This window comes from Taudactylus pleione, unplaced genomic scaffold (assembly GCF_031769625.1).
Source record: "Taudactylus pleione unplaced genomic scaffold, aTauple2 ptg000066l, whole genome shotgun sequence".
NCBI lineage: Eukaryota > Metazoa > Chordata > Amphibia > Anura > Myobatrachidae > Taudactylus > Taudactylus pleione.
The window spans coordinates 8,206,840-8,217,977 of record NW_028284468.1 but is presented as its reverse complement, the minus strand read 5'-3'; positions in this window follow the sequence as shown (position 1 = coordinate 8,217,977).

Sequence of the window (11,138 nt, the reverse complement as noted above, 5' to 3'; positions counted from 1 at the left end):
CTGGTCGATTGAAGGGGCGGCTACCCGGGAAAGTGTTCCCGGGTAGTTACCTTTCAGACATACGCGGCTACCCGGGAATTTGGCTGAGGCAGGCCAAATCCCCGGGAATCTCGAGATGTCTGAAAGGGGTATTAGAAGCAGTTTGCAGGACAGATAAGCATCCTTCTGTCACAGTGTAAGGTGAGCTGGGTGCAGGGAGAGGAGGGTCCCAGAGGTGCTTCAGGCCCATAGCCACCGCACTGCCTGCACCCACAGTAGCTACGCCCCTGGTCCACAATATAGGAACACACCAACCTAATATAATTAGCTTTCAACTTCACACATGTCCTAGAATTATGTCACTGGATATAACTTCATGTAAAGATTATTGACTTTATTAGCAGTTACTTATTAGCACACACATATTCCACGGCACTTTCTACAGTCCCTGCCCCAGTGGAGCCTGCAAATGATATTGCCTACCACATGACAAGTACACACACAGGCACACACACTGGGAGAATAAACAAACTCCATATAGTTAGTGCCTGGAATGGGAGTGGGAATGGAACCCAAGACCTCAGTGCCAAGAGGCAGTAATGCTATCTATTACACTAACTGTACTGCCCACAAGATCTCTTGCAATTATGATCTACTGTACATCAATAGTTCTTTAAAATGTTAGTTTCCCTGTGAGTTACAATAATAAGATGCAAGATATCCAAGTGTTTAGTCCATAGGATGACATCTGGCTGTTTAACATATTCTCTGCTGGCAGACATCAAATCCTTTCACTTACTGGATAACATGGCAAAGTGGGAAGTGGCAATTCTCTATCTCACATCCTTTGATTTAACAAATATCTTTAAATGTAAATGCATACTAACTAAATACACATCCATGTACATTTAGATGACCCCAAAGGCAAATACCTTTAAATCAATCTATTTACCGGCCCTCTATTTAAAATATCCCTTTTGCACCAAAGTCCCAGGTCCAACCCAGGATTCTGAACATGGGTCTAATCCGAATTGGACCTGGCTTCACACCTTGTTTCCACTGCACTTCAACCCGGGTTATTCCTGGGTCGGCCGCATTCACACTGCCGCCGTGACATAATCTCCAAGTGCCAGAAAATCCTGATCTCCCCATGCTGTAAACAGGGCCTTGGTCATCCGATGTGGGTTATCCATTTACACTGCCCCTTACCCGTGTCCAACCCTGCTTACTTACCAGGATGGATTGCCGGGTCACTGGATCCAGTTTCCACTGAGACCCAACCCGGGTTGACTCGGCCATAACCCGGGTTTTTGACTTAGTGGAATTTGGGTATTACTTTACATGTACAAGAAGCAATTTTTCTATACACACTGATATTGCCAAGTAACTGTAACCATTAAGAGTATAAGCTATTTAGTAATGCAGCAGATATTTTATATTATTTCCTCCTATAGATGCCCTGACTGCAGGGCCGGATTAACAATGGGGCGGGTGGAGCTACAGCTCCAGGCCTCCCCATGAAAATAGGCCCTCAGCATCCTCTGTAGAGCAGGCAGTGATGACAGGCAATTTTTTTTCTTCCTGTCACTACGCCGATCATTAGCCTCCTGGAGTCCTGGCTACCCTACCCTGGAGTCCCCGGCCACCCGAAACCTCGCCTACCCTCGGGGCCACCCGAAGCTCCGCCCCCGGACCGTTCGAAGCTCCGCCCCCGGATCGTCCGAAGCTCCGCCCCCGGACCGGCCGAAGCTCCGCCCCCCCAGGTCATCAATGGAGCAAAGCATAGTGTTGTTACTCGGTGCAGACGGGACCCTGCAGTGACACATCTATGGCAGCCAGGCAATGAATGGGATAGGGAGGAGTCGTCGAGCATTGAGAAGTGCAGGAGGGATAGGAGCAGATGAACTGGCTTGTAAGAAGAGTTCCAGGGACCCTCTGTAGGAGAGTGTGTGCATGAAGTGGAAACCCAAGAGAAGAGGTGAGCAGAAACAGTGCCTGCTAGTTTGCCCAGTGCTGGGGGTGCAGGGAGAAGTGGGACCTGCACTGGGGAAGAATCAAGTGAGTCCCTTTTATCTATATAAAAAAAATAAAATACAGGTACTGCCCATTTAAGCCTCATTCCTGCCTTGTGAGTGTGATGCTGGTACACACTATGCCATATGCCGTTCGTGCAGCCAGCAAATAACATATAGCAAAGTGCATTTGCGGGTCTGTACAGACGATATGTCTGTGAACGACGTTGTTCACAGACATATCAGGTCGGCCCTGCAACACAGACGATGCCGATATATCCTGCATATATATTGGTATCTCTGCCTGTGTGTACAGGTGACCCACTGACAACACACGCACTAGCCGTAGGAACCACCCATACTGACATCACAACAGTGGCGGATCGGGCGGGGGGGTGTGGGGGTGAGAAGTGCGAACGCCCCTCGTAACAAACAGCCTCAACCCCACCCACCTGCTGATCCTGCAGTGCAGCTCCAGGCAGGGCAGACGGAGACGGCCGGGGTGAGCTGTGGAGGCACCCGTGGTTGCCACTTCAAGCCCTTCCTCCCACATCACTGAGTGATCCACCTGCCTCTCTGTCTAACAGCCTGCCACTGAGGCTGCTCAGAGGAGGAGAGGACTAAGGGGGCAGGCACAGGCATCAGCTGCGGCCCACACACAGTCTGCTCTGACTCACTGTCCCAAGATTGAGCTTCAATGTGGCGCTTTCTTGAGTGGAGGAAGGCGGTGGCTGCGCTGTGGCAGTGAATGCATTGCAGTACATTCAAGGAACCATTCAGGGATTCCTGGCACTGACTGCTTAGTGCCAGGAGAGGACTGCTCAGAGGAGAGGACTGTCACTGCTCCCCCTGAATCTGCACTAGCCACCAATGCCAAGCAGCTACATTAAGGATGCCACAGCAGCCCACCACAAGCTCACAGAATCAGGCTGACAGTAAGTGTGATGGATATTGATCGAAATTTTTTATTTAATTTTTTATGGGTTCTTTCTCATGTGGTAGCGAATATGTTTGTTGTTTTTTTTTCATGCTGGGGCCTATGTGTTTTTTTCTTTCTTTTATGCAAAGCCCTTATGTTTGGTATTTTCATGTGGGGGGCCTTCTTACTGCAGCCATGCACACAGCATACATGTCACATAATAACAAAGGAGCAGAGTGTAAAATTGAAAATGAAAGGGGAAAAAAAGGAAAGAAGAAGCAAAAAGATAAATAGATGGAGACAGGAATGGATACACAAAGCGATGACGTAAGGTTATTGCCTGAAAATGGGAGGAACCCCCCCCCCCCTAAAAGAAAAGTCTAGATCCGCCCCTACATCACAACTGGGCGGGCAAATTTAAATGCCCGCCAAGTTGTGTTGTTTTTTCAGACATCGAGCGGCCCTTTGGTAAGTATGTATCACTTACCAAATTGGCCACTTGGTCAGCCGGCTGCCGTTCAGCCACTCAGTTGCTTTAGTGGATACCTAGCTTAAGGCATCATATTTCATGTGGATGTGCCCTAGAGTTAGCCATAAATATACCCACACCCCCTTGCATGGTGGTCATGCCCACTTTAGTGGTGTGACGTGGAAACCCCCCCTTTAGAGATCCTGCATTTGCCCCTGTATACGTATATAGAACTGCCAGCAGCTTGTTGTATGATTTATCCCAATGGAGGAGCCATGGTGTGTAGCTGTGTATTAGCAGTCACTTGGATGCTTGGTGTATTATTTGGCGGTCACTGTAATGCTGTCTGTATTATATGGCGGTCACTATGATGCTTTCTGTATTATATAACAGTCACTACAATGCTCTCTGTATTATATGGCGGACACTGAGATGCTTTCTGTATTACAGATATGTCCACATTCATCTAGCCTCTTTGAGCGTTAAACAGCACTTGATAGTGCCGAGCATCTTTTGCATGCAACTTTTTTCCCTTTAAAATGCATCTTATTCACAAAGCAATGCAAATAGGATGCACAAACAGCTTATGCTGATTAAAATGATATGCTGCATGCCTATATTCTATGTGAGACTGCGGGTGCATCTGCATGCAAATGTAGGTTTGTAATACGCACACGCGAACCAGTCAGTGCAGCCGAAAATCATTAGTTCGCTAAATAGCGAATGCCTGCTATTTTGAGTGACAGGATAAGGCGTATGTGGGTGGTAACAGGGGAAGGTGCTTGAAAACGGGGAGTGGAATTCAGAACGCAGGCGTGCTTAAAGGTCAAAACGGGCGTTTTTAAGGGTGTGCATAATTAATACAGCAGCGTCATCGACCACGTCACCTGGTTGTTTTTTAGTCAGAACTGCTTGCAAAATAGCGGTAGGAAAAACCAACCACAAGAATAGCGAGCAGTTCATACGCTGTTCGATGTACTCGATTAATCAAATAAATAGCGGACATGACGTATGGTGGGAGCGGCAAGGGGGCGTATTTTTCAAAATTTCGACTGCAAGTTTTGCTCGCTCGTTCAGACATAGAGGTGTGAACAGACCGCAAAGAACGAATGGTTCATTTGAATAGCCACCCCTTTTTTTTGAACGAACGACCGCAAATAGCGAGCGGCTCTGAATGAGGTCCTAAGCCCATATCCAAGGTCCCAACTTATGGGCAAAAGCTTTTTGTTCAAATACACAATTGACTCTTTTAGGGGTCTGACACAAATGCAGGTGTACTTTCTGACACATCTAACATGGTGTCTTCTACACCCTTTTTAACTTACACACTGTTAACATAGTTAAGTCGTTTTTAGAGCGCCGGAACCCCGCTCTGACGTGGGACTCCAGAGAGGTAAGTAAGCTATGGGTGCAGGGTGTGCGGTGTGGGGCCTCCCTGGAGCTAGGGGCCCATGTGCCCCACACACCCTGCACCCATTACAGATACGCCCTGGTTGTGCCATCAATAGATAATGAAATTGTGGGAAGTGAGGTAGTGGAAGAGGGTGGGAAGATGATCAGCTCAGTCTTAGACATGTTAAGTTTAAGAAAGCGCTGGGACATCCATGAAGAGACAGCAGAGAGACAGCTAGAGATATACGGGCAAGGAGCGAGGGGGAGAGCTCAGGGGTGGAAAGGTAAATTTGAGTATCATCAGCATAGAGATGATATTGGAGATCAAAGGAGTTTATGAGTTCACCTAAAGAGGACGTATATAGGGAGAAAAGAAGAGTTTCAATGGTGAGAGCTGCTAGGTTACTAAAGGTTCCTTCTTTGTCTTTATTTTAATATTGCTTTCTACATGCAATTTGATTCGATTTCATGTGAGATAAACAAAACATAAAATCAAATGCAAAATCGATCTTAGATAAATATACCCCCTGGTGGAAGTATATGTGCTTATGATAATGACACCAGCTGTTTATCTGCTTGTCATTGGCAGTTTGCGTGGTGACCTCTCTGCTAATAATACCTCATTCAGTAGCATTGCTGATATATTGTGTCAAAGTTGTGGACCTCAATTCAGTCTTCTTGTACCTTTATGAAATGTCTACAGGACATTGCAGTAGTCTAAATACTGTAGTAGGACTGGCTAGCAAAGTGTTATGTATCATATCTGTATTTCTGGTTATGGCCAATAACAAACTGGGATTTTAAATTGGGTCCCCAAAAAATAGTGGCACCTACAAATGAATTGCCCTACCTTGTCACGCAGCAGCCACAACCACCCTTCTGGTGCAGCAACTCTCATCATGTGTTTTCCCAATTCCCACTTCCAACATTCTGGCAAAACCAGACCACAGTAACTGTAGGCAGCCAGTGCAGTGTTTGCCTGACCTCACATGCGTAGCCTGATGGCACCACAAACGCTTCATGCAGTGAGTGCTATACTTTGCTTTGAGCACAGCCATGGTAATGAATTAGTCCATTTGGCTGCTGGTGTAAAACCATACAAAGAAAATTCCAAATAAACAGTTCTACAAAATTCTTGCGGAGAAAGATATAAAAGCAACTTTTCCAAGATGCTGAAATTTGTCTGATAATATACTTGGGAATGCTGATCCTGGCCAGGGTTACCTGCCGGGACGCCGGATACATGCAGAATGGTTGCTGCTATTTTTCTAATAGGCGGCTGGTTCCTTTTGCCTACATCCCATTGGTGCAGGCTCCTGTTAAAAGGCAGACACTCCGACAGATCCTTGCCAGTTTATACTTTGGTGTATCTAGCTGTATCTAGCTGTCACTCTGTGTCCTGGAAAACTTCACAGTGTGTAGTACTGGTTATTCTAGCCTGTGTTGGGTTTGTCTATAGCCCTGTCTCCCTCACTATTCATTATAGTTGTTCACTCTGAGCAACTTTAACTCCATTCACCCCTGTTGCATTTACCACCTGCAGGCTACTCCACCATTAGCCCTGCTCAGCGAACATGTTGATTCATATACGTTTGTCTTGTTGCATCTGTCCAGCCCTGTGATTTACCTTTATGGCCCTACTTCCGTGGCTCACTACCTCAGTAATTGTTCTGTATCCTCCATTTCCAGCATATTCTGCGATCTCATGATAATTGTATAAGCCTCTACTGTCTGGAAGGGTAAGACCTGGTGGCATCCTAAATACCAGTGAGTGTATCCAACTCTAATGGAACAACGGGCGGTTGTTATAGGCAGAAGCCCTTCCTAGTGTGACTCAATGGGCGGTATTCAATTGTTATAGCACGCCCGATCTCCCGTTTAAAGTGATGGGAAATCGCAGGCACTATTCAATTGTTGCTGTTTTTTACACTGATCGCACCCAAAGTGGTCAGTTTTAGCTGGGTAAAATGGTTACCCCCGACCAAAGGACTGGATGCGATTACGAAAAGTGTTGTTTGGGCTCCCAAACAGGTCACTTTTCACCCATTTCAGCTCGCACCCCCTGGGGCTGTGAGCTGAAATGGCATGCTGGCAGCTGATAGCGCCCGACAGGAGCAACAATAGAATAACTCCTGTCGGGCGCGTAAAGAGGCGAAACAATTGAATACTGCCCTATGGGTCTAATAAATTATTCAGTAGCATCATAACACAGTGGTGAGTTGTCCTTTTCCAAAATGAAGATAATGAAGAACAGACTAAGAACAACAATGAATCAGCCATATTTCATGGTTAACATTAATGAGTACTGAGCATGATATACATCATGAACTGGATTCCAAAGATGTCAGTGAAATATTTGCTTCTCAGAAAGTCTGGAAGCACACTTTGGTTTAGTTTAATAAAAGTAAATTAAATATATACAAGATACTTTGCGACTGTGGCCAATAATGATCTGTATTCACAGGACAGGAATGAGGATCTTTCAGGCTCTCAATTTATACAGGGAAATAATTTTTGGGTTAAAATTTAAAAAATCTAAACATTTGGCCGAATTATATTAAATGAGTTAAAGTTTAGATTCTTCTATCATAATATAAAAAAGCTATTTTTTTAAAATTTTATTTTAATGTTTAATATTGTAAATATGTGCAAATTTAAAGAAGTATTGATAAAAAAAATAATGATTATAACATATTATCTATTAGAAGTCATTAAACTGATAAATACTTCTTTTAGATTTGAACTTAAGCTGGGTACACACTAAAGAGATATATCTGCAGATGATGGTTGTTCGTACACACTGAACAACCATCATCTGTGTTCAGTGTGTAGGAGGGGTCAGGTCCGCCCCCATCCCCCTGCATGTGTACGGGTGGTCTGCAGACCTCCCGTACACACTTTGCCGAAGGACAGATATGTCTGCAGACATATCTGTCCTTCGGCTGTGCAGCACAGCCAATGCGATATGTCTGTGATCAATTGATCGGCTAATGTATCTGTCAGTGTGTACCCAGCTTTACACAACCCTTTAATTATATAATTACTTTACCCTTCACTAGTTTAACAAAAAGAACACCTGTGAGTCAGATTGATCTTCTATCACCTAGCTATGGGGAAAGATTGGGCAGTGGTCATGTACCTGGACCACTCATGTATTGTGGGCGTATCAAGCCTATCAAATTCCAGAACCACCAACATAACCTCCATGAGCTACCCTACCCAATTACATCCCCACATACATAACTTTACATATCTTCTATTCACTTTCACATTGCTATGTGACCTCTGCTCTCTGGCTGGGCCACTATGCAATAAGTAGCATCTATCCTTGTGTATCAATGATATTTTCCTATTTATTAACAGATTTTTAGCGCAGTTAATTTCCACAGCGCTTTACAGAGAATATTTGGCCATTCACATCAGACCCTGCCCCAGTGGAGCTTACAATCTATATTCCCTATTGTATACGCACACCCTTACACACTATGGTTAATTTTTATTTTAGTCAGGAGCCAATTAACCTATCAGCATATTTCTGGATTGTGGGAGGAAACCGGAGTAACCCCACACAATCACAGGGAGAATATACTAACTCCACATAGTTAGGGCTGGAATCAGTATCGGATTCCGGCAGTCGGGATCCCGGCTGTCAGAATCCCGACACCGGCAGCCCGACCGGGCTAGCATACCGACACTTGTTGTTTGGTATGATAACCTTCCCCTTCTCCCTACCCTAACCCTCCCCCTAGTGCCTAACACTAACCCCGCACCCTAAACGGCTGTCGGAATGTCGGCACCGGGATTGTGATAGGCTTCAGGATTCCTGCACCGGTAATATCAGTGCTGGCATTGCAGCCAATGGGATACTGACTGTGGGCCTGTTTCAGAGATGTATGCTAACCCGATGGTTACCGCACATCTCTGATGATACGCAGCAGATGTAATGCACATGTGCAGCGTAATAACAAGATGGATGACAGAAGGCTAGTCTCTTTCTCCCGTCATGGAGGTGGTGGCGCTGTTGGGCCGGAGTTCTGTGTTTAACCAAGTTTGTGCCTCATTGATGTAAGAAAGCTGTTCTAGTTGGCTTTTTCTTTGACTTTTTTGGGGACAGGTAAACTGGTTTCCAGGATTAAACCCTGTACTAATTGTTTATAGAGACAGAACATATATTGGTGGGAGGAGGCGATGTAAGCCTTTGGAGAAGTTCACACATTCCGGATGAGGTGGAGAAAGCAAGATATAGAGACCTGCACAAATTTAAGGGGTCAAATCTTACATAAAGATGGGTTACCCCCATCATGGGTAAGGCAGCCTGGTGTTAGGGGAAAATGTACCCCTAAAATGCGAATCCCAAGGACAATGGAGGATACATTTGTTATGGTGGATCACTCGTCAGTAACTCATGACTGAGGAGTGGCATTGATCAGTGATCTCCAGACCATCCGGATTGTGCGGACAGTTCCACAAAGCAATTAAACACAAATATATACACCACAGACACACACCACACGCACGCACGACACACACACTGCATGATGTACTATCTGCATCTACATTTTTTTATTATAAAGCATCATATATAAAAATCGATGAGTTCCACATTTGCTTCTCATGGAGTCCTAACTGTGTATATAAAGGAATTAATTTAGGCACCAGAGTGTTTGCAATATATTGGCCACAGTGCCGAACTTTGAGCTATCTACAGTATCTATCTATCTTATAAATATATTATTTAAAAATGATATATATATATATATATATATATACATACTGAACTACAGTATATATATATATATATATATATATATATATATATAATTAATATTATTATTATTATTATTTTTTTTGAAATGACGATGTAATAAAGGTGGTTAAATGATATGACATATTCCACAATTTGTGTCTTTAAATACAATGTCTCAAAGGATTAGAACACAGGATTAGTAATGGTAATAGCTGAAATATGTGCATTCTCAGTATCATACGTTTAATATCAGTATTTCTCAATAACACTATAAGGAAATCAGCCTTGTGGTTATGGTAGATAAGAGACTGGGCTGGCTTTGTGGCATCCATGGAATTTGTTGAAGGGGGAAGTGATTCTGTGCTTGTACGAACCTTTGATCTCTGCATTTTCATGTACTGGTGAGAAATTCCACTGTTCTCCAGCCATCCCAGGCTGCAAAAAGAGAGCGAAGCTTCAACAGGCTGAAAAGGTGGATTTCCAAAACAGCCAGAAATATCTAAAAAGTAGGATATATCCACATTGGTGATGTAAAATGCATCCAACACGAAGAAAACATGACGAAAAGTGTAATTAGTGGCGTGAAAACAAGCCCCTCTTTATCCAAAGAGTGATCACATTATGGAATTTCCTTGAATAGGAAGTGGTGACGGGAGCAATCCAGAATGGGAATGTAAAGGTGTAATTGGAGAGGCCTCTTGTGAGAAGGAGAGTTATAAGAATGTCAAAGAAAAATATGTTACTCTGCAATACAGCACGGAGATCCATTACAGCATCGCTAAACCAGTTTTATAGACCCATTAACCACGGCTGAGGCCTGGATGCAATTTTTGGATTTAGGTTATGCAGTAATCCCATTTGCAGAATGTATTTTTAACTCTAAACACCAGAAAGGAGCAGCCTAGTTCCTCTGTTATGCCGGTTTTATTCCAGTAGATAATACAATTGGGAGTCCATTAAAAGGAGAAATATTTATCACATAATATTGTCAGAGGGTAGATCTGTAGGTGTCCCTTCCCTTTGAAAACCCTCGGCTACCAAGAACAGAAGTCCAAAGTTTTGTAGCTGATGAAACGAGAATAGGCCCATGAGCAGTACCCTGTCCTTAAATAGTGGTTTTAGGTATAAAACACGGGCTGATTTATCAAAACCGAAAACCCCTTTAGCTGGATAAAACAGATGTTTTCCCTGTCGAAATAAATAGTTTTCTTCATCACCTATGTGATTACCATCAGCGATAACCCCTGCTGGGGTGATGGGCACTGTCTCCGTGCTTGTCATCAAAATTGCTGGTGCCATCTGCATTCTGATGACCTGACAGTGTCAGTGTGTGAGCCACAAGACATAGTGACACAGAAACACTCTTCATTTAACTACACAATCTAATTATCCCAGCTCCCGGAACATGTATTACATAGAATACACCATCCTAGGGGATGTGGAACATATTGTCAACATCCATAATGTTGACATGAGAATGTCACCCTGCCCACAATGTCGATATTGACCAGGTTGACATTCATCATGTCGACACAGATTAAATATCAACATGATTAGACTGTCAAAAAATTTCCCTGATAGTGTAGCAAAGACGTACCTGGTACAGCGGGTCAAGCAATG